A 22,039-nucleotide genomic window follows, 5' to 3' on the forward strand; every position below is an offset into this window, starting at 1 on the left:
ATCTGATTTTTGGTACAGATGGCATAGACTACATATAGCATTCTTCGTATGGTATTATACAACATGAGCTGCGCACATCGTTAATTTCGCCGAACCGCGGCCGTGAAATCCTGCAAGCGGACTTTCAACATTTTCACAACGCAAATTAAGTTAGTAATCGCGCGTAATGATTGCGGCCGCTACATCGGGAGTGATCGATATCAATCGTCAGGGGAGTAGGTTATCGAGTAAAACTCGCTGCCATCCGGGCCGAACCGTGCTCGACGCTGCGTTACAGCCACGTTGATCGCATAATTTCTCGCGGTGCAACGGTAATATTTCCGGCTTGTCTCATTGCGTGGCCGCGGCGTAGTTCGGCCGCAAACAAACCCCGAAACAACAATTGATTCCGGGGAACACGTCGCGTCGCGCACCGTGTGCAAAACACCGAACAACGGGTTTTCTTGCTGGCCATTGGACAGGGGGCAGGGCCGCGCCAGCCCGGAAATTTACGGGATTGTATCCGCGCGAGTACCTTTTTGCCCGGCAACGACACGACTTTGCTTCGTCGTTAATTACACGCTGATAAGTTCCTGACCTATGGTGGATAAGGTCGAGAGAGGGGGAGAGGGGGAGAGGCTGGTAGAGAGAAACTATAGTGACGAGGCTGGATGACCTATAGCCTGAATTTTTTGCTTGCGTTGTATTTTCAATACGCGAAAAGTATTTAATCGCATAAATCAAGATGTATGCCCGTGTTTACGTGCTCAGATATACTATCTTATTGTCGTTATTAAAATTTATCCGTTACATTTCTGTAATAGTTTGCGAAAATCATTCCTTAGATTCGCGGGAGCTGTTCTATATGCATCGGAGAGAATTGCCACGGGAAGATATACTACTTTCATGAAAAATGATCTATTCAGGTTGTAGGATTTGTATATTTTTCCTAATTTGTACATTTATCTGTTTCCATAAAAATTGTACCATATTATATTTCTGTAAGAATTAGATGACCTGACATAAGGATATGATATTTTTTGTGATTTCTATTTCATCCCTCGGAAAATTGATAACACGTCATTTGTTATTGCTCACGCTCAAGTTCCGTTTAACAGTTTTAACTGTCCTATTCGCAACGCGGTCGTCGGATCCTCGGAAAATCTCATTCTCCCGCCGAATGTCGGGCGAATCTTAATCGGCCGTCGGAAATACACTGCGAGATGTATAATACTCGGTAGGAAATGACGTCATCACTCAGCGTAACGTTAGAGAGAGATAAAGAGGGGGGGGGGGAGGGAGATGAGAGAGAAGTGTGTAGCGAGAGGACGAGACGATGGTGGAAGCTGTGCGAGACAGGAGAAAGCCAGCTATAGATATATAGAGAGAGAGAGAGAGGAGAGCGAAGGGGGATTTTCGCGAAATTCTGGCAGGTAGCGTCGGCTGAGTTATGCTCGTATTTCCCGTCAACACATCCGATGATGTCTACGGTAATGTAACCGAAATGTATGAACGTTTCGTGCTGCCACATTTGCACGGTAAACCTCCACCGTTACGATCAGCTGGCGAGTGTGTGTTGTGTGAAGCCACGCAAGGGGCTCGGAAAACCGCGTGGAAGTCGACTGTCGATCGTAAAGATGATGATAAAATGCCACGTTTTTTATCGTGATAGTATGGCTGCGTTCGGAAACGTCACCCGAGTGCACACGAGTATACTCCCTTCTCTTTCTATCTCAGCGAGTTAGAAGGAGAAGGGAGTATACCCGTGTGTACCCGGGTGACGTTTCCGAACGCAGCCTATATGTATAATAATCAGGATTAATAAATTAAGAACACAAAATAATATAAGCGTCAAATTTAAATAATATTTTTAAATATGTATTAAATATTTTAAATATTTTTAAAAATGACTTTATGGATAAACACTAATTGTAAGACGTATGAATCGGCCTGACTGGCAATAATTTTATCGTCGTGACGATTCGACCATTGATTTTGGCCCGATTAATCGTCAAGACGTTTATAATCTTTGATACTTATATATATATAAGCATCTCATTTTTTTTAAAAATAATTTATGGATAAAGTTAAGGATTTGTTAAGGCCTAAAGATATAAAGACTAGAAATATTATTAAAACAACATCGGAAAATAATACATTGAATGGAGAGATGGTATAAACATGTTACAATTACCAGTATTATTTAGAATATTTAGATAATTGAATTGTTTGTCAATGTTTTGGTAATTTACGATATGCTGTAGCTGTTATTTTTTCCAAGCGGATTGCTGATAAATTTTTGTTGAAAGCCGCTTCTGCATATTTTTTTTATTCGAATATATTCCTCGATATGACTGATGGATCGATCGTATTTCGCTCACTTTCTCCGGAAAATAAACGCCGAACGTGCAGAAACGAGAGGGAAGAAGGGTGAACCGGGTGGTGAGTTCGATTCTCTTTCCGCCCCACCACCAGTTTTCCCGCGGAACAGCCGCATGCGCCGTAAAAAAGCACGGCCGCTACGAGTTTCGTTTCACTCTTCGGGGTTCGTCTACCCATTGCCCGATAAAAAAGCTCCGCTTGCGCGGCTCTCGTTCGTCGCGGACATACTGTTCGTCCGCGGTTCGTGTCTTCATCATCATCATCATCATCGTCGTCGTCGTCGTCATCGTTATCTTCGTTGCGCAAACGCCTCGTCATCGTCGTGCGATTTTCGTCTCGTGTTATTTCGAGGGAAGAAACGAGACGACTGACAATCGAGAAGGAAGAAGAGTGCCAGCGGCTTTGTTTCGGCGGGGATGTCGCGATGCGAAGAAAGAAGTGCGTCCCATACGGGAGTGGACGGACGAGAATGGGACGAGGAGGTGGGAACGGGGACCGGTGAGAGAGAGTGTTAAGAAGATGAAAATCCGGCGGATGCTCGGAGTTGCGTCTTTCCACCCGCCACCTACGTACGTTTCGCTACAATCGTCGTGACCGACGTCCATGGTGGCTTCCAGTACGTCGGCGATAAGGGTTGCTTCTCGGTGGAAAGCCGTGGGGTGAGAACGACGTACAGACCACGCCTCTTGTCTAAGGTTACCCCCACCGCCGTGAACTCTCTCGTTCCCCGCACGGGGTCTCCTCCTCGCGCGGGGAACCTAAGATTTTTCCACTTTGCCCCCCTCGCCCCGCTTATCCACCCTTGCCGTTGTTACCCTCTTCGCTTCTTCCCCCTCTCCCTCTCTTTCTCTCTGTGTAGCTCGGCCACCCCGTCCGCTCCCTCCATGGTAGGAGAGTACCGACTCCCCCTTCTTCTATTGATCCAGCACTAAGGCGGTTTCTTGCACCCCCCGGAGACCGCTACACGGATCTCGCAACGCCACCCGAAAGCTTCGTCGTATCTTCTTTTTTCTTCATCCCCTACTTCGCACTCCGTAACCTTGAATGTTCTCTCCGCCAGCGCTTTTTTGCACGTCTCCCGCCTTTTGGCACATTGTCGGGTGCTTTCGAGCTTTCCGCGCGTAATGCAATACGTGTGTATACATAGATGGCTTTTATATAAAGGAACAAATGCTTCTACGTCCATCTTGACAAATCGGCTTTTTAATGAAACATCGGTGAGAACATTTCGCGATTAAATGTGCATGTCCTTATATAATTGATTCGTGTATTCTTATGTAATATCTGATACATATAACTTTACTTTTTCGCTATCCTGCAAAGATATAGATACTTAGAGCAAGATTTAATGCATCCTGCTTTCAAGCGAAAGACCCACGAGTTCAGAATTTGAGGAGAATTTATACACGAGTCGATATTGTAATTCTAAAACCGCTGAATTGTATTCCGCGTACGACCTTACAATTTTCCATAGCTCCTCGACGAGCGCGCTTTCCCTTCGGACTGCCGACATTTCAGACCAGATCGCTATAAGATCGCAACGATTACGTAGAATGTTCCATGGTAGTTTCATAGATACGCGTATATAATATAACACGGTCTATGTTCTATGGTGAATGAGCATGGGGTGTGGGTTGCGCGTGGGGCGGCAGGGAAAGATGGGAGGAGGGCGGGCTTGAGCGGTGCTTTAGCCGGGGGCTGTTAAACACGGCGGGTCTTATCGGTAAAACTGTTCTGTACAGGACTACCACGTCCAGCCATTGGCCGCGGGAGTATCTCTGGCCTTATACTCGTTGTCTGCTAGGTATGCATGCGAGGTACATTACGCAACGTTAATGCCCGCGCGCTAAAATCGTTCGCCGGAAGCGAAGACTCGCTGAAACCCTGTAAACCCTGTCGAGACGTTGCTTAAGCTGTCACGCTCGCTCGCATCGAGGTCAAACATTCTGATCTGTCGTCGAGCACACCATCGGACAGCAGAATGTCTTTCCGTCTGTATGCTCAAGCGTGTGTGAACGAGTTTTAAAAGACAATTTTTGAATTGGACTCGCATTATATATCGTCGTAGAGATATGAAAATATCTTTTTTAATTGCAAATAGATGGAAATGGTATTTATTATCTCCATAAAATTATATTTTCTAATATAAAATATCTTTTGAAATAAATATCGTGATGTTTTAATGCGGATATATAGGAAGAAATTACGGTACTTTTTTGGACGTTTTTCATTTATTTTTTCTATAGTTATTGCTGTTTTAATGGCGATTATATAAAAGAAAAGAAAAAGAATGTCTCAAATTAAATGAGTTTGTCCCTGAATTGCTTTACATCAGGTAGACAATCAGATATCTATTCGATGTCCGTCCGTTCGACTTTTCGAGCGTTTAAAGGAAGCGCCCGATTGTGGAGAATCGCGCGCCTCCAGTGAAGAAACTTCAACAACTTTCCTAGGAATTGTTCCAGTTCGCACAATTGTCTGTGGTGCACAATCACCCATTCGTCGTTTTCCTTATCTAGCATTGATTGTGATTGAATTTTCTCACGTTCACTATATATAGACGTTCGTGAGATTCGTGATCAACCGGATTAATTTATTTAATTTTATCGATATCTTGCTTATTCTTTCGTAACTTTAACTGTTATTTAATTTTTGACAAGATTTTAATTTGAGACCGAGCTCGTAAAGATATATAATATTAAAAATTGAAAAGTTTAAACTCAGAAACTTAAAATCAGAAAAAAAAACTATGCCGATATCTACTATATGTTTTACATAATATACTGAATGAGACAAATATTTTCTTCTTTAAATTTTTCCTTGTCAATTCGCGCTTTACGTGCAAACGCGACGGTTTTAATCTTTAGCGAAGCGTTAAATTCTTATCACCTCATTTGATGCGTGTCGCTTCGAGTGTCGGGACGGTACGCGGACGCGGAGGCGAATAATGGGAGTGCGAGCAGGCGAGTACATAGGCAGGATCACTTATAAGCCCGGGCCTGTATATATGTATTCCTGGGTAGCCTTTCTCGGCATTAGGTAGCCGGGCTAAGGCCTTAGAGGTCTCCTGGCAACCAAGCCTATCAAACTATCTTACAGTCTAACCCTTACCAGCCCCTCCCCGAAAGCTTCCTCGACCCCCTGGAATCTCACTTCGAGCCCTTAACGACCGACCCCACGAGAGACACGGCGAAATTGAGAAAATTATCCTGCCCCACGTTATGCGGAGACGATGACCACGGGGTTCTCGGGCACTACACTCTCCCTCCCCTCTGATACGATCCGACACATAGACAGGAGCTTACAGAGACGAGCAAGAAGTCCTGCGGGATCGCTGGGGAAACTAAATGGCCGGCGAGTCGGCTGCCATCTTAGTTGCGAATTAAGGAAAGGGTGGTTCGACCCTCGTAGATAGACTCACCCTTGAAACGTTCGAGGGGGTAGTTGATGTAATTTGCATCCGAGGGGCATGGCAGCGTCCATTTTTGTGTGTTCACATTTCTGTTGTGAATTTATGCTTTATTAGAAGAACAAAATAATAATTCTGATATTTTCTTGAATTAATTTGGTTAATGTTTGTATTTGTTCGATTTTAATGAAGTTCTTTGGTTACTGTCGATCCACCAAGTACTTCACTATTTCCGCTAGCTTATGTAGTGACCTACATTTACGACTTTGTGGAAATACAAAGTGTATGTCAGGCTCAAAATAGCAACCATCGTATTCGATGAGTGTTAAAGAGCATTAAAGAGGTGGAGACAGTCATTTTTTTTCAAATTCAGAGAAGTAATTAACGCGTATATCTTGTAGTATTTGATCATTTTTGAAAGATCGATAACGATAGCTTAAATATACCTTTAATAAACTGTCTTAAGATATTTTTAAATTGCTGAATATCGTATAATATTTGAATTTAAAACCGGCAGAAAAATATTGAAACCGAATCCACGATTTCTTAAGTCAAGTTCTCTAACAACTTAAATTTATATCGATAAAATATTTCGAATAATCATGATATACAAAATTTTTCAAATTTTCTAGAGTGTACTAAAAATTTGTATTATTTATTAATTAATATTAACTCAAATAATTTGCATTAAACAGAGGCTATTTTCACTTAATGTAAAGAGAATAGGATGAAAACATCTTGGGACATGCTCTCAAAACGCCGAACTTGCGACACGTAGGCGGAAACCGTGACAAGTTCCGAAATTGCCGGCTATTTATCCCCCCAAAGCCAAACTTTCCCTCGTACTCAATGATCGTAGTGTTTTCGCGCGCACAATGAGAAGTCGTAGTCGTTAACTCGGCCGGTGCACTCGTTTCGCGGCGCGAGGTGTGGGCGAGCGAGAGTGTGGGCGCCGTGAGCTCTCGCACTCGTGCGAACTGATCGTGGGAGGGACGCCGAGGACCAAAAGGGTCGGTCTGTCGTCATTCTAGTATGGTTACAGCGGGCGCGGAGCTTGACAGAAGTTGTAAACTTTATGGTAAACCGTGGCGGGGCGACGCCGGCCACTGCCGGTAAATGGGGAAGGCGCCGCGCCGTGCAGCACCGTGTGCTTAATCCAATCCGGAGTTTGTTCTTTCGACGATCGACGTAATCACCGGCCGCACGTAGTTTCCAACCTGGCCTGGCCTTCTCCGTGCATCTCGTCTCCCCCTCCGCCCCCTATTCCTTTCAACCGACCGACCGACCGACCGACCTAACACTTCGCTCTAAGGTTCCACCTCCGGCGTATGTACCTCGTTTACGAGTGTTTGTCGATGCTCCAGCTCCGGGATCATCGAGGTGGTAATGGGCGTTCGCGCCCACGAAGCCCTCGGAAAACATCAATGACTCTCGAACTTTGGTAGTAGAGACATCTATCTCGGAATTTAAAGAGAAAAAAACGTCCTGCGGTAGAAGTACTTTCGAAAAAGTTAACTGACAATACGACGTCCGAAATTGTAGACATTAGTTTTCCTTCTATTTGTGATAATCGTGTTCCATTCACAATTAGCGACCTAGTCTTTATTTAATTTAGGACTGATTAACTTTGAACATTGAAGCGAGAAGAAGTTTAATTACTAGGTAGGCGACTGGTATAACTCCTAATACCTAACGGAATTATCGGATATCAAATCCCGAACGACACGCTAGGTGACAATTAAATATGAAGCGACTTATTTATGTTCTATATGTGATAAATTCTTGCTTGTTACATACTTAATCTTCTTCATCATTCTGTTAATATTGATTAAACATGTCGTCTATATTTCATTAATTTCGCCTATATTTAGTCAACCTGATTCTTTTATCCCTTTTTAGATTTTTAATTGTAGAAGGAGATGTGTAATTAGTTAAAATACACTTTACCGAGGTTGATAAAGCTATAATTCGTAAAGATTCGAGCTGGGTTGCATATCTGATGTATTTCCAGAGACTCTTCGCGGAACTCTGCGGGGAATCCATTTAGCTATAGCGACAGGCGGCTACCTCCGTTCGGGGTGTTTCGCCCGGGACGCGATTAATTATGGGGCTCCTTTTGGAGCGAACCTCGAGGCTTTGAGCTCAGTCGGGAGCGCGGCGCGTGGGGTGGGAAGTATAAGATACGCTCAGAACCAACGTAGACACCCGGCTTAGCTTCCTCGAGTATTAGATCAATAATTCTAACCTCAAACTGGCTCGGTCACGAACGTCGAACGCTCGGATGTAACTCGATATTCCTTCGTCCTGAATATTACTTCATGCTTGGTATCCCTAAGGGCGATTCAATAATTCGCAGTAAAATCTCGTGTCGTTCTTTAATTGCGCGCGTAATGCATGTCCGGATACCGAAGGAAGACCGAAACCCGAAAATAGATAGGCGAATAGGATTTTTATGACATACAAAAAGTATGGAATAAAAAAATAAAATTAATATAAATTTGATAAGAATAATTGGCTTACCATGTTCAGTAGAAGTGATGAAAAAATTATGTTTCATCGATGAGATTCTTCAATCAGCGTCCAGTGTAGCGTAGTTCGATTGAAGCAGTCGTTAAATTGTGTAAATGATCGCTCCTGGATGACTGGATGAGAAACTGCATGATAATGATGATGAATTTGATGCGCGACAGGTTGCCCCGGCTCGATGAGAGTCTTCGAACGTCAGAAAGATGTTTTACGATCCGTAGGGATGCCGCGCGCCGTAATTTCGACGATCGTAAATTTCGAGAGGCTGTCCGCCGGGAGAAAAACTGTTTTGCGAGCAGGAGGGATGCTGCGTGGACCGCAGCATCCCCGATACTGACCGACAGACCCAGATTTTCGTCCCTTGAAATACGCGGAACCAGCTCGCGGGTTACCGCACACGGGCATTTGCGATGCAGAATTCTCGATCTTTAGATTTCAAGAACCTGCCACCCCACTTTACGAGGGGATCTAGTTTTCTTCTCCGCCGAGAGCGCATGCAGGAGATCACCATTGGTCCAGGCTTACCGTGAGAACGCGCGGTGGTCAAGTAGCGCGAGAGATGTTGGGAAGGCGCGGCGGAACAGGTTTTCTCTTCTCGTACAATATCGCGAAAACGGTGTAATTTATTCACCGACGTGACACGTGCTTTACGAAACCTCTGGAGATAGCGTGTGACGAATTTCTTTGTATTAATTTAACTTCTTTAACGGCACGCACATATATCTGACAGATATTAAAAAGTATTCATCGTACATGCGTGAAGGGAGGGTCTGCTACATCAATAAATCTCTATAAAACATACAATATCTTTAATATCTCTATCGGAACCAAATACAACATATAAAATTAAAATAAAAAATAATATATAATTAATTAAGAGACGATATTATTATTAAAATTTTTATAGTACTATTTATATAAAATAAATAAATAAATAAATAAAAAAAAGAGAGAGGGGGGGTGTTTAGATATGCTTGGATCGTTAGTTAAAAACGGCTACTTATGCGATCTCGTAATTGCGACATAATTTGCATAATGTATTTTTTGCAAAGGTTTATTACGAAGATGCTATTGAGAATCTCGTGTACGCTCGAATATGACAAAGCGAATATTGTTGATCAAGTCATATATATCGCATTATCATCAACCTAGTCCGACCAGTTTCATCCCCTGGACATAATTGAAGGGATACGTTCTTCCGCATGATATTCGCGCATCTCGTGAGATGACCGACGGTCATTGGTATCGTGAGAAAGCCTCGCAGCCTTGAGAGCAGTTCTCAACGAAACAGGTTTTCGAAAATTTGGTCCAGGGCTAGATTTTCTCATCCATCTCTCTTTTCACTTCGCTAAATATATTTCTAGAATACATTCCCGAGTTATACAACAGTGCATGGATTCCTTTATATTATTGATACAACGTTTAATTAAAATAAAAAATATGAATTAATTAGAAATTAGAACAATAATAATAATTTTATTTTTTTTTATTTCTTGCGTCACAACAATTGCGATCCAGATATCCGACAAAAGAGATACGCACATATGTTTTCTATGGTATAAGTATCTAACTCCAATGATGTAATTTCTAAAGCAACAAAGTGAAAGAGGCCGTTAATAAAGATCGAAGGGTCGCGCTGTCCCTCCGAAATTTTCACTCCGTTTCTTCTCTTCTTTGCGCGTTATGATTTCCCAGGATTATATGAATCTATCGTTTGCAAAATCGTGTTACTGCGTCGGTGTTTAAGCAACTAAGGGCTCGAGCAAACGGTTTAGGGGCGTTAATGTACGTATCATTAATCGAGCGTCAAATAACTTGGCGTGAAATGGAGTTCACCCTCAACGCCGCCGGAATTTTCCATAAAATGAAATCCCGTAACGTCTCGACGGAAGTGCCAGTTATTTCATACGCGCAATTAAACCCAATGCCTACGCGTACACCGTTACGATGCAAATGTGTACTTAGCATTATGCGGCGATTCGTACCCTTCTTTCTTGTTTTTTCTCAGTATCGTCACATTGACTTCTCTAGTACGGCGCCGGTTTAATAACGGCGGCGACTCAGATGATGCAGATCGCATTGACGTCACTATTGATATATTGCAGCATATGCATTTATTGCACCCGCTGGAAACTTATTCCACGGTTACAGGGTTCCGGTAACTTCAATTACGATCGGGTATAAATTCCATTTCTAGTCAATGGTAGTCACGAGACTCCATATTTGCGCGGTTTGCGAACGGTGATTACAGAGACCGCTGATTTTCCATGAATTTCGCGCCATGTGCAGAGGAGGCACGAAGACATTTACTCCGTACGTTGAAAGGTATCACGCTATTCAAATCAACATCAGGGTGATTAATAGCGTTTTAATCTTGAGTATATAAATATACCTACTAGCCCAGCATTTACTTTGTACAGAAAGTGTTTTAATCTACTGTTATATACATTTAGATATTACATATATAGATATAATTTCCGTGCAATTTTAAGAGCAAAAAAGTGTTACTTTGTTTTGCGCTTAGGGCAAATCTTACGCGAATTAGAATACATATAATCTCGATAGATTTAATTAAAATATATTTTATAAAAATTTAATTAACCATTGTGTTATCAATGAAGATTTATTCGCGCGTTTTCCTTTATACGACTATGAAGTGTTACAGATATAGTAGCAATCAGCTTCTTTTTCACTTTCCAATATCGAACCAGTTCGAAACACTGCGGCACGGTCTTTCTGACTCCCGCGACCATGTGACTGCATCCCGCAGAGTCAATCGCCTTCTTCCCCTCTCGCCCGCCCAGGGGAGAACCGCGTGGTGGATAGCGACGATTGCAAGTCGGCAATTTAATACGAACGCGATAGTATACGAAGGAGAGGACTCGAATGAAACTCCGAGTGAGGGTGGCGGAGGAAAGAGGGGAAGGTTGACCGGTGGGAACGACTGAGAGGGAAGATCGGGGTGGAAAACGGGCGGCGAGGGTGGTTGCCGGTAGTGGAGGCCGTGGTGTTTGGAGGTTAGACCGCAGTTACAATATCGCTTGATTAGAAATGTACATAGCGTATATGCGCGCGGGCCGCATATCCAGATGGTGGGTGGGCGGGCGGGTTGGGTCGGGTCGATGCCTGGGCAACTCCATAGTTTAATGCACGGACCGTAGAACTTGCAATAAGGAAGGGTGAACGGCGGGCAGGGGGTGGCCACGGGGCTTTCGTGGAGAAAGAGAAGGAGGAGGAGGAGAAGGAGGAGGAGATGGGTGGTTTGGTCATGGGTGGTGAGGTGAGGTGAGGAGGACTTGGGGGTTTCGCGGGCCAAGGGGGGACAGTGCGGTGCGGAGTCTCCGTGCATACTCGCACACACCTACGCAAACGATAGTTTCAGTCTGCGGCATAACGCGATCGCGCTACTTGCTCGAGGGTAGCCGTGGGGCCCTCCAGAGGCGAAATGCCTCTGCGCTGGTTTCGTATACCTTCGCATACCTTCACATTTGAACTTACTCGCGACGCCAATCGGATCGCCGTTGCCATCGCCGACATTCAGCTACCGATAACTTGAGATGCCCATTTGCGAGACCTGCGGACGTATCAGACGCGATACCCTCGGAAATACACGATCTTAACCATATACGATGTTCAATGCGTATTTTTACAGCTAATTCTTTAAAAGAATTTGAACCATTAAGTATTAACTAACATTGAGACACTTGAATTTTAAGTTAAGGCTTTATTAAGCCGGTAAATGTATCAAAACAATGTTTTAAAAGAATACTGACATTTATGAACTTTTCCTTAATGAATGAAACTCAAAATGCACAATTAATTATTGTACCTCATATAAAAAATGTATGTTAAAATTAACTTTTTAGTGATATATTAATTTGCAGAACAATCTTATAAATATGTAGTATTTTAATGTTTTGATTTTTATTATTGCAAATTGTAATAATAAAAAAAGAAAAGTTATTATATTATCAGTAGCATTTTTCCTAGTAAGAGTGCGAGAAATCTGAGACTCTTGCATCTGTTACCTCTGCAGTAATAAAGCAAGTAAGATGAGTTTTTACGAAGGTCATCTTTAAAAAGGGAGATATGCGCAGCTTGAGAGCTCTCTAGTGCCATACTAATAATGAAGGCGACGATCCGTATTCTCACGGTGCATTTAGCGCTAATGTGGTCGTATAATTTTTATCTCACATTGACACTGAACGTAAATGATAAATAGATAACACCGGGAATGGGACGATTACATTTTGTACTAAATGACTGCGTAGAGACGTACGGATATATCCTTCCGCGCGAATGAAGAATAGGTGAAGCGTCACTTCAAAAAAGACGGTCTGACCATTTGTTTTATAGCGACTGTTGTTGACTTTTAAGCTGCCGCCGTTTTATTACAATTAGTTCACCTCGCGATCTCGTCGACGGGGGAATGAGGTCGAGATAAATATGATTTTGCAAACTGCGTAGCTCTGAAACGCGGCAAAGGTACCTCGCATGTCCATCCGTGCGGTATCAAGATAGTTCTGTATTAAAGCTATACCTAGGTTTCTGGTTTCTGGTTTCTGGATCGGCTACGCCTAGACTCGTCCGTTGCCGCTACCGGCGGAGTGCTCGTCCTCGAGGAATATTCAACCATTCTCCCATTTCCAGCATCGCCTTTCCCGTTTCTCTGCGGCCGCGCTCCCCTTTCCCCGTTTCTCTCCTCTTATCCTCCTTTGCCATCTCCTCGATTCGAGCCAAAGTTTAGAGAGCTCGCGCTTGAGAGGAACGCCGAACGTCACTGCAATATCGCGTAGTGTTCCCGAAGAAGATGGCGGTCGCAACGTTGAACATGATTGCCAAACTCGGAATAGCTCGTTCGTGCTTCGCTGCTCTTCAAATCAATACGAAAGGCAGATGGCAGGTTGAATATAGGTTTCCATACCTCGGTTAATTTATCAAGCGTCCATAAATTTCTTTCGGTTTCAAAATATTTTTTTAAATTGTAAGTCGACATATTTTCTGAAATCACTGACAATAAGTTATTTAGTTTTAATAATGAAGCGATTTTTCAACAAATGGTATGCGTTGTTAGAGATTCTTTGATGTACAAAGACGATATTTAATCTAATCTTTTATCGTTAATTGCTATATTTAGTTATTATTGAAATTATTCCGAGTCTTTAAATATATATATATGCTTTAAAATCTTGAAGTGAGAATCATCTATCATGCCATTCTTTTGCACGGAGGAATGTTCAATAAATGCGACAGACAAGTTTGGAAGACCAATAATGCAAAAAGCCTATATCTCTGCGACGGTGCCGAGCGAGTATCTCCGAGAGGTAGAGGTGCAAGACAAACGACGTTGTTTCCACGGGGGGATACCGAAAATAGCGGGCTGGGCTGGTTCCTAGCAGTTAATTAGCTGAATAATGCAGCGTTAATCTAGTCAAAATTGCATACATCTAGACCACGCACGTAGTTTCGTTCTGGTAAACTTACGAGTGGTTGTTCGCGCGCGAGCGCGTATCCGCGAGCGTGCACAGAACAGGATTCACTTTTGGTGGAACGCGAAGGGCATCCCTCGTCCTGCTACATATTTCAGGTGCACCATTTGCGCGATAATTCTTTGCAGCCACGTGCCAATTGAATATTGAATAGCGCAAACTGGGCTGCAGTAGAACGATTAAATTCATTTCCGCCGTAAAATATATAGTAGAATTTGAACAGTTAAACACCGGGTATGATTAGCATTAAGTAAGTTTGCGGTAGAAATAAACTTAGCACAAAGGGTGAACCTTAAGGCTTACCTTGAGTTATTCATATACGTAAAGAAATGACAAAGGTCGTACAACAGTGATCTCGAGTAAAGGTCAATATGTATTTTACATCGCAAAAGCAATCTTAGATAGAAAATAGCGATGTAGTTCATATTATGCTGAAACTATCAACTTTCACAATTAAGTTCAATTTAATTATTTTTTTTTTTCGATATAATTTATATCGAAAAAAATTAAGATATGATATTCTATCGTGAAGTTTCTAACGTTTCTTCATTTAAGTAAAGGAATATATTAATAATATTAACATATATGGATAAAGCACTAAGGAAGGGAGAAGATTTTTAGTAAAAAAGGAACTCCAGTATTAGCATGAAAATGTAAACATACATAAATAACATTCTTTAATAAATTATTCACCGAGGTACATCTGTGACATAGTCGAAGCTTCTCTACTATGGCAATTCTTTATTCTCGCCGACGCAGTAAAGTAATCAAAAGATCGAGTCGATGAAACGAAGGTAGAATGTTCGAGTGTGTATACGGAAGTGCACGTACACGTGTCCGTGCACGCAATCTCGTGCGAGCCGACGCGGTAGCCTGGAAAACGAGGATAGAGAGACGGTCCCCCTCTTCCCTCTTCTCGCCCCTCTCGTTTTCCTACCTTCCGTGTAATCGAAAGTAATTATATTAATTGCATCGCGTATCCCCGGGACCACTACGAGAGGTATTGGCCCGTCGGTTAATTCCATGCAAGTACACGCGTGCAAATGCGCCGTTCACGCAGCATCGCGCGTGAGTACTGGATCAGGGGGGGAGAAAGCGGGGGGAATAGCCAAGTTGTGCAATTAAACGTTAACGAATTAACGTCTCTCTGCGAGAGACGTCGCGTCGACTTTACGGCGAGCGTCGAGTTGTTAAATAAATATCCGCGGTTTGGCCCTTGTAATTGGAAAGTGCGATCAATGGCGGCGCAGCTCTGTTTTCGATGTTTTCGTCTGGAGGAATTAATTGAGATGCACAACTCATTGTACGTTCGTATCGAGAATTACGTATTTTCTGTCTCGCTACGTTCGTCCCCGATTTGCCGTTTCATGTTTTTCTTACATCTCTCTTCCTTCAGTTTTTCTCTCTGTAAAATATTTAGACGGAGAATGTGGTCATCGACGATCGATTCGACTCATGTAAAATGCGTATTTATGGCGATAAAATCGAGTCAAGTTAAAACGCCAGTAAATATGCATCGCAGGATTACGATACAAATAACGATACATTATGGTATATCGATAATCTCGCACGGTATTGGGATTCTCATGTTCGAGGGCCGCGGTTTATCGTAGGGAAGCAAAAGCCTCCCCAAGGTCTCAATGCCCACCACACGGACAACGCCCGTTATTTCCTTATAATTACTCCATTTCCTCTCTCGCGCGTATAGTCACGCCGAGGCCTGTATGGCTAAATCGATGGGAGAAAACGGCAGATATTGGAACGCGATGCACGGTCGGGGCCAAACGATGGAGAGACAGCGAAATGCGGCGGCAGCGGCTTGTCCGAAGATATCGAGGAAATGAACGGGAATGGCTGCCGGGCAAAATTGTACCGCGATAATTACCTATTAACTGCATTGTACCTGGCACCGCCGTCGTCGTAAAGAATCACGTTCATCTTCAGTTAGATGGCTGAATGCCAAAGTGCTTTCTTCATTCTTTATAGTTTATAGTTTAGTCAAGATTGCGGAAAAGGGTTATAAATCAGCCAAGATTGATGATTAGTGGACGATATAAATTGCTCGATTGAACGAACAGGTTTCGAGTTATTATTAAGCAGAACTTCGAAAAATAGATTTCTATGTTATATAATGCTGTTTCTATTTTTAGACTGAATAGAGTGGGATACGATTTCAACTCCTGAATGAAAGGTGAAATATCTCCTCTTACGCTTTTCATTACTAACGCTAATTAAAAATTGATAAAAATACATGCTTCGTGGCCGATGCGGGAAACAAGTATTTAGCGGTCAAACTGACCAGTTTGGCCGTTCGAGCGTAAATAATTTATACCTTACTAGACACAGATTAAACATAGAAGCCTTTGAGAGCTCCCGGCGACGGGCTCACATTAATCAACGAGCATTAATCAATAGACAAGACGCTAATCAGGAACGTCCGGCAAGTAGGTCGATCGGAGGTTCGCCCGAAACCTTTCGATCTTGCTCGCCGCAGAGTTGGAGATTCCACGTCGCGCGATGAATGCATGCCTACGCGTGTCCGTGTGTATACGTGGTCGGACATGTGTGTGCGCACATGGCCGTTTGCAGCGGACTGTGCAGCAACAGGGTTACCCACGGATCCGGCCGATGCTTTCGTCTTTCGAGATAGAGAGACGTTCCTGTGAAGACTGGAAAGCCGCGATCCCCGGTGCAGACCGGCCGAGATGCCTGGGGGTTGATTGATTAGAGGGTACGGCGTAGGAGAGAAACCGGGAGAGTTCCGGGGTGCGGGTTAGTTCGGCAGGGGGTTTCCTGGGTTATTTGGAGTCGGGGACGAGGGGTGGTTGGCGCAGAGCGACGGCGGCGGCGGCGGCGGTGGCGGTGAAGGCGGCGGTGAAGCCGGCGGTGGGTGTGGGGAACGGTGTTGGATTCGAGGTGGAAGCAAGGTAAAGGGCGGTGGCGAGGGGCGGCCGGGCGAAGAAGGGTGGCGGCCCGTCCGGTGTTAGAGAAGGAAGGCTGGAGGCGGTAGTTCGAGGTGCTACAGTTTATAATAGTTGCCGCCGCCCTCGGGCCAACCGACCCTGCCCGCAACTTCCACAGAGTTGCTTAAACCTAACCTTCTCTCACGGGTACACGGGACGATCAAGTGTGGTCCGCGGCTCGACCGAAAGAATGTAGGTTACTCGGTCCCGGTCGACCGCCAATGCCGCACCATTTTTGTCGTCGTCGAGACTCACGCCCGCTCGTGTCGTAGCCGCGAGAGGAGCTCGCAGGAATGCACGACGGAGGTAGAAAGAGCGCGAACGGCGGTTTCGGGTCGCCAATAGTATATCCGCCGAGCGACAGCGCGCGTGTGCCGTAGATTAGTTTGTAGTTCGTCGTTAAAGAAAAAGCCGAGTTATTAGTTGCGGCTCAGGGGGGAGGTCAGGGAGCTGGCGGGAAGATGAGGAGGTCAGGCGGCCCTCGCGCAATTTAGCGCGAGCTTATCAGATCCGCTGTACTTCCGCCGCAATTTATGCTACTTACTTAGGCGACGCGCACTATCTTCTGCTATTTATAAGAACAATGATTAATGACTGATAACCTGCTTTAGTAAATTAAATGCGAATTATATTTCGGATCTCATATTCATGCTTAGGAAATTCTTGATCTTACGTTTTTATCTAGCGGAAGTTTTACATACGTGAAATATCTCAAATTCCTTGTTCGATGTTTCGGTCTAAATTTTAATAAGATTCTTTGATCAATTTGAAGTCTTTTTCTTAATTGAAATAGGGAATTAATATGAAGCACTGCTGCAGTAATGTCTCAGGTATCGATTCTTTCCTTTCTGGTTTGCGAATTAATTCGAAAGAAAGAAGCAGCTTCTATGTGTTCACGTGCAAGTGCACGCATACCTATACGGCGTACGATTTCTCGGTCCCGCGACAGCAGCCTCCGTTATAATTCTCCGTTATCTATGGAAATTCTAAACCATACTAAACAACAATATATATCCCAAAACTATGTAATTCCTCGTGCTTGCGCGTACACGGTATGCAATATGTGGTAGCGAGGGTTGCAAACTGGTCGCACTACTAATTTGTTTTGCGCTGCCTTTTTGATAATTTATGATCTCTCAAATAAAATGCATTACCCATTAATCTATTCAAATGCATCAAAAAATACTAATACTAAATACAGGAATAATATTTAAAGATAAAAAATACAAAGAGAGAAAAACTCATATAAATAATTGTTAAATGGAAAATATTGAAAGTAAAATTTTTTGTAACTATTGGCATAGCTAAGAAAAATTGTAATGCTTTAAATTTGCAGTTCTATTTTATTAACTTTGTTAAGCAACATACAAACTTATTGCTAAAACAAAATTGTTTGAGAAAAATATTCCTTTCAATTTTACAAATATTTTATCCGCTAACATTCATCATCATTTACTTAAAATTTGCCCATTTCGGAACGAACGAAAGTTTCAGTGGCATTTTCAGCGCGAGGACGTCCGTTACCAGTGTAGCGACGAAAGAAGGAGACGCAACGTAAGCGTGTCTCGATTCGCGACTAAGAGTCGACATCCTTCGAAGTCGCCTATGCCTTAGAACAGCATGTAATCATGCCAGTCCGCTATTACTTCCTATAACGCTATCTACGCCAGGAAACGCCATTGCTCGCTCGTTCCTACGTGGTCCAGGGACGCCGAGGATGATGAGATCTGCAGGCTTGCATCCTGATGAGACTATTAGGATGGCTTGATAAGTCCATAATATTCTGGTCGATGCTGGGGCAACGCCGTCGACTCCACCCGGTGTCCTCGCCAAACCGCTACCTCCTCCTCCTCCTCCTCTTCTCCACCTCCACTTCCACCTTTCGCCCGGCACCCAACTCCATTCCCTTCCGTCGTCGCCAACCCTTTTACGATGCTCGGCTTCGGTCGTAGTGACGATAAGATAGGTGACGCTTCCAATTTCCATCGACTTTGTTAACCTCGTACCGTAATCATTTCTCAGCAGGAGGAAATTTTGCTCAAGCAAAGAACTTCTTAGAAGATCTGATTTGTCTATGAATTGTACAAGTATATCTCCAAAATACGTTCTCTAATGTCAGCGACTAATGTTTCTGCCCGTAATGCTGTTGTATTGAATAATCGAACTTTGCTATTGTTTTAATATCGTGTTAAATATCGAAAGAAGTCTATATTGCTCTCACAACTTTAATCGTATATTATTTCTATTAAAAAATATTACCTTTTTCTAATCCTTTTAAGACACGTTTGAAAAATTTTGTATAATAAAGAATATAATGATAAATAATACTGTGTATTATTTATTCTGATATCTGTTTCTTTCAGTACGAGTTTTTCTTATATTTTTCCACTTTTTGCAAGTTTAGAAGCTAATTTTTAATAAACTTTTCGTAATGTCAGGTCACCTAGAAAGCATTTTTTTAAAGTTTTAGACGAGGAACCTCGTCTCTTGCGGACGAACGGTCGATGTTGCGCCCTCGAAGCGGCTGAAATTAACTTTGAGCATTACAGATGTCGAGGCGCGCCGCGGCGAGAAGCTAACACCTTGTTAGCCTGACAAATTCGGTCCATCTCTCCTTCCTATCGTCCCTCACGACACTCGCCGTCTCTGCCCATGCTTTCTATCCTCGCGACAATATCCCAGCGAGCTTTTACCAGAAATTGAGGAAACTCGGCTCTTAACCCTTTAAATGGATACACAAATTTGCGATCCGTCATAAGAAATGTTATATCTCGTGTATGCAAAGGAAATGTAAAAGGAAAGTTCTATTTTTTTGTTTTTTTGAATAATCCATCTGAAAACTGTCACGTTATCGTACATCTTAAAGTTTATTGTAAAATTTGCGTAGGTCTCACAAAGGCCGGTGCTACGTGTTTTGCGGTCGTATTCGTAATAGCGTCGTTTCTCGCACGTATTTTGCAAGCCGGATGATAATCGACTTCTTACGCTACATGCCAAAGCTACCCTCCGTCTTCATCGGTCTCCCGAAATTGGCGCGAATGGAATCCCGAGCAGCTGCGGGAGTTCCCGTCGTACGTGCGGAGAGTGTCGAGCGTCGTAGGATGTCGTTGCTTAATCGGGTCGTACCCTCCGCGATCCGGGACTGCCATCGCCGTCAACCCTTTCTGGACCTCCGCGTCGTCGCGCAATCCATGACGACTGGAAAGTGATATCGAGGATTTCGAGAACTTCACTCGATATTGGACGATTTCCAGGCACTTCCTTTGTCCCGTGTTACACGAAACGGGGGTGGGTAAAATGGGAGGGCGGCTGAGAGGTATGACAATTGTGGTGACGGCTACGATACGGCCGGCAACGGTCACGGAGCGAGGACGACGGAGACGCATCGTCGTGTTTGCGTCGAAAGGCGGAAGGGTAATACCATTGCACGGCCACGAGAAGTGCCAATATCCGGCATGGGCTCGTCGGCGGCATTTAATTGCATTAGTATTTCATCGCGAAAGTCCGCACCCGAGGAGACTTTTCAATTGGAGTCACAGTCGATGGAGCAGCCGGTTAAAACCTTTGGTAGAATTAGACTTTAGTAGAAATAGATAGGGTCTCGAAGGCTGAAAACTTCTCTTTATCGAACTCACAGGAAAGAATTAATTTGTGCTACTTTATCTTGCACATATTGAATACCAGCCTTTGTGATACTAAATAACAAGAATTTAAATAAGAACTGTGCCAATTCAGAATATATTATTTAACAAAATTATTTAAGTAAATTATTTAAAAAATTGCAAATAGAAAAATTATTTATAAAAATAATAACATTAAAAATAAAATTTGAAAGAAGACAATAATATAAGATGTATGTGTGACACGTAAATACTTAGAAAATTGTTATTAATTATAAGCTGCTGTTTGATTTTGTTACTAATTTATACTGATTATTTTATGTTCCAGATACCAGTAATTAATGGCGATACAAAAAATATCTTTGATGCAGAGGTAAGACGATTCGAAAAATATAAGCAATTACATGATAATAAATTGTAACAAATGAAGCATTAATTTTATATTAGCTAATTATTCAGCTCATTAATTATTAATCGTTACGCGGAAATAGATGTATAAGAATATACAGAAAGAAGCTAATGTTTATACATATATCAAGTTTGCTAATATACAAGCATTTAAAATTTATCTGCGCTACATTAATAATAAAATATGACAAATCAACTTGAATTTATGACTAGATATTCGCTTTGATTCTATATATAAGTTGAGGTTTATAGGAAGGTTTAAGCTCCATATATAATTATTGTTTGTTAATATAAAAAAAATAATATATTATTAGAAACATTTAATTATTTAATTACATTGTAATTACATTAAAAACTCCGCCATTCCCTTAATGCATATCCCTGAATTTTGAATGGAAAATAAAGATGTCCTCTTTCTAACCGATCCACGCGTTCCGTCTGCATTTATTCCATCCGGCTGACTCGACACTTTGCGACGCATCGGGAGAGATTCAAGGGTGAAGAACATCAGCCGACGGTGGTTAGTATCCGGGTAAAATGATGTGAAAGCTTATGAAATGGCGGTCTAGTCCAGTGCGATACCGGCGTATAGTGTGTTTCCACCTCGCACCCAGAGATAATACGGCGTGGTGGTAACAGCCAGAGGTTTATCTTTGTAGGACCATAAAACTAACCCGTTCTACGCTTGATGAGCGCTCCTCGGATACCAGTCTACAGCTCGTTTTGAAACTCGTTTCAAATTTCAACCGGGCAATTCGCGATTATTTTGATATTTAAAAGATTAGTCTAATTTTCATTGCGCGTGATTTATTTTCGACAAATTATGCAAAATTCGACACACACGATTACAATGCATGGCGAATGCTTAATTATTAAATTAATGAGAGAAGAAATAAAATGTTTTCTAAATATATTGGTTTATTATAATTAGTACACTTTACAGTTGTATTTGCTAACACACACATTTAAATGTGTATATTGTTGCACGATAATGTAGTCAGATCTAAAAGAGACTTCGTACAGACGAGCAACAATAACCGCTGTAAAGTTAGAATATCGTCGTGTGGTCCGATGATGTCAAAGTGCATCGTACACTTTGTCTCGGCGGTGAAAGGCACAATCGCCGAAAACGCGAAGTCGTCGCCGGAGAAGTTCGCGACAGCTTGATATTTCGGCGACGCGTGTACGCGGCGATCGTAAATTGTAAAATCTATCAAGACCAACGCGGTCGACATAACTCAGGGGGGTTGCTATCCCGGTGGT

The 22,039-nt window shown here is 42.8% G+C and overlaps 2 long non-coding RNA genes across 2 annotated transcripts in view; one reads left to right on the top strand and one right to left on the bottom strand.

Annotated features, from left to right (window-relative positions):
* LOC139772506 (uncharacterized) overlaps positions 1-8,470 on the bottom strand; it is a 25,822-nt gene extending 17,352 nt beyond the window's left edge. Inside the window, exon 1 of the long non-coding RNA XR_011718144.1 lies at positions 8,291-8,470. This is a non-coding gene — a long non-coding RNA (uncharacterized lncRNA). The remainder of the gene's footprint in view (positions 1-8,290) is intronic.
* On the top strand, positions 2,368-21,200 carry LOC139772504 (uncharacterized). The gene is made up of 2 exons (XR_011718142.1): positions 2,368-3,020; positions 20,697-21,200. It is a non-coding gene; the product is annotated as an uncharacterized lncRNA (long non-coding RNA).
* The last annotated feature ends 839 nt before the right edge of the window (positions 21,201-22,039 follow it).

The sequence above is a fragment of the Temnothorax nylanderi genome, unplaced genomic scaffold, assembly GCF_030848795.1.
Source record: "Temnothorax nylanderi isolate EJ_2023f unplaced genomic scaffold, tnyl_v1.0 TNYL_tig0050_pilon, whole genome shotgun sequence".
Taxonomy (NCBI): Eukaryota; Metazoa; Arthropoda; class Insecta; order Hymenoptera; family Formicidae; genus Temnothorax; species Temnothorax nylanderi.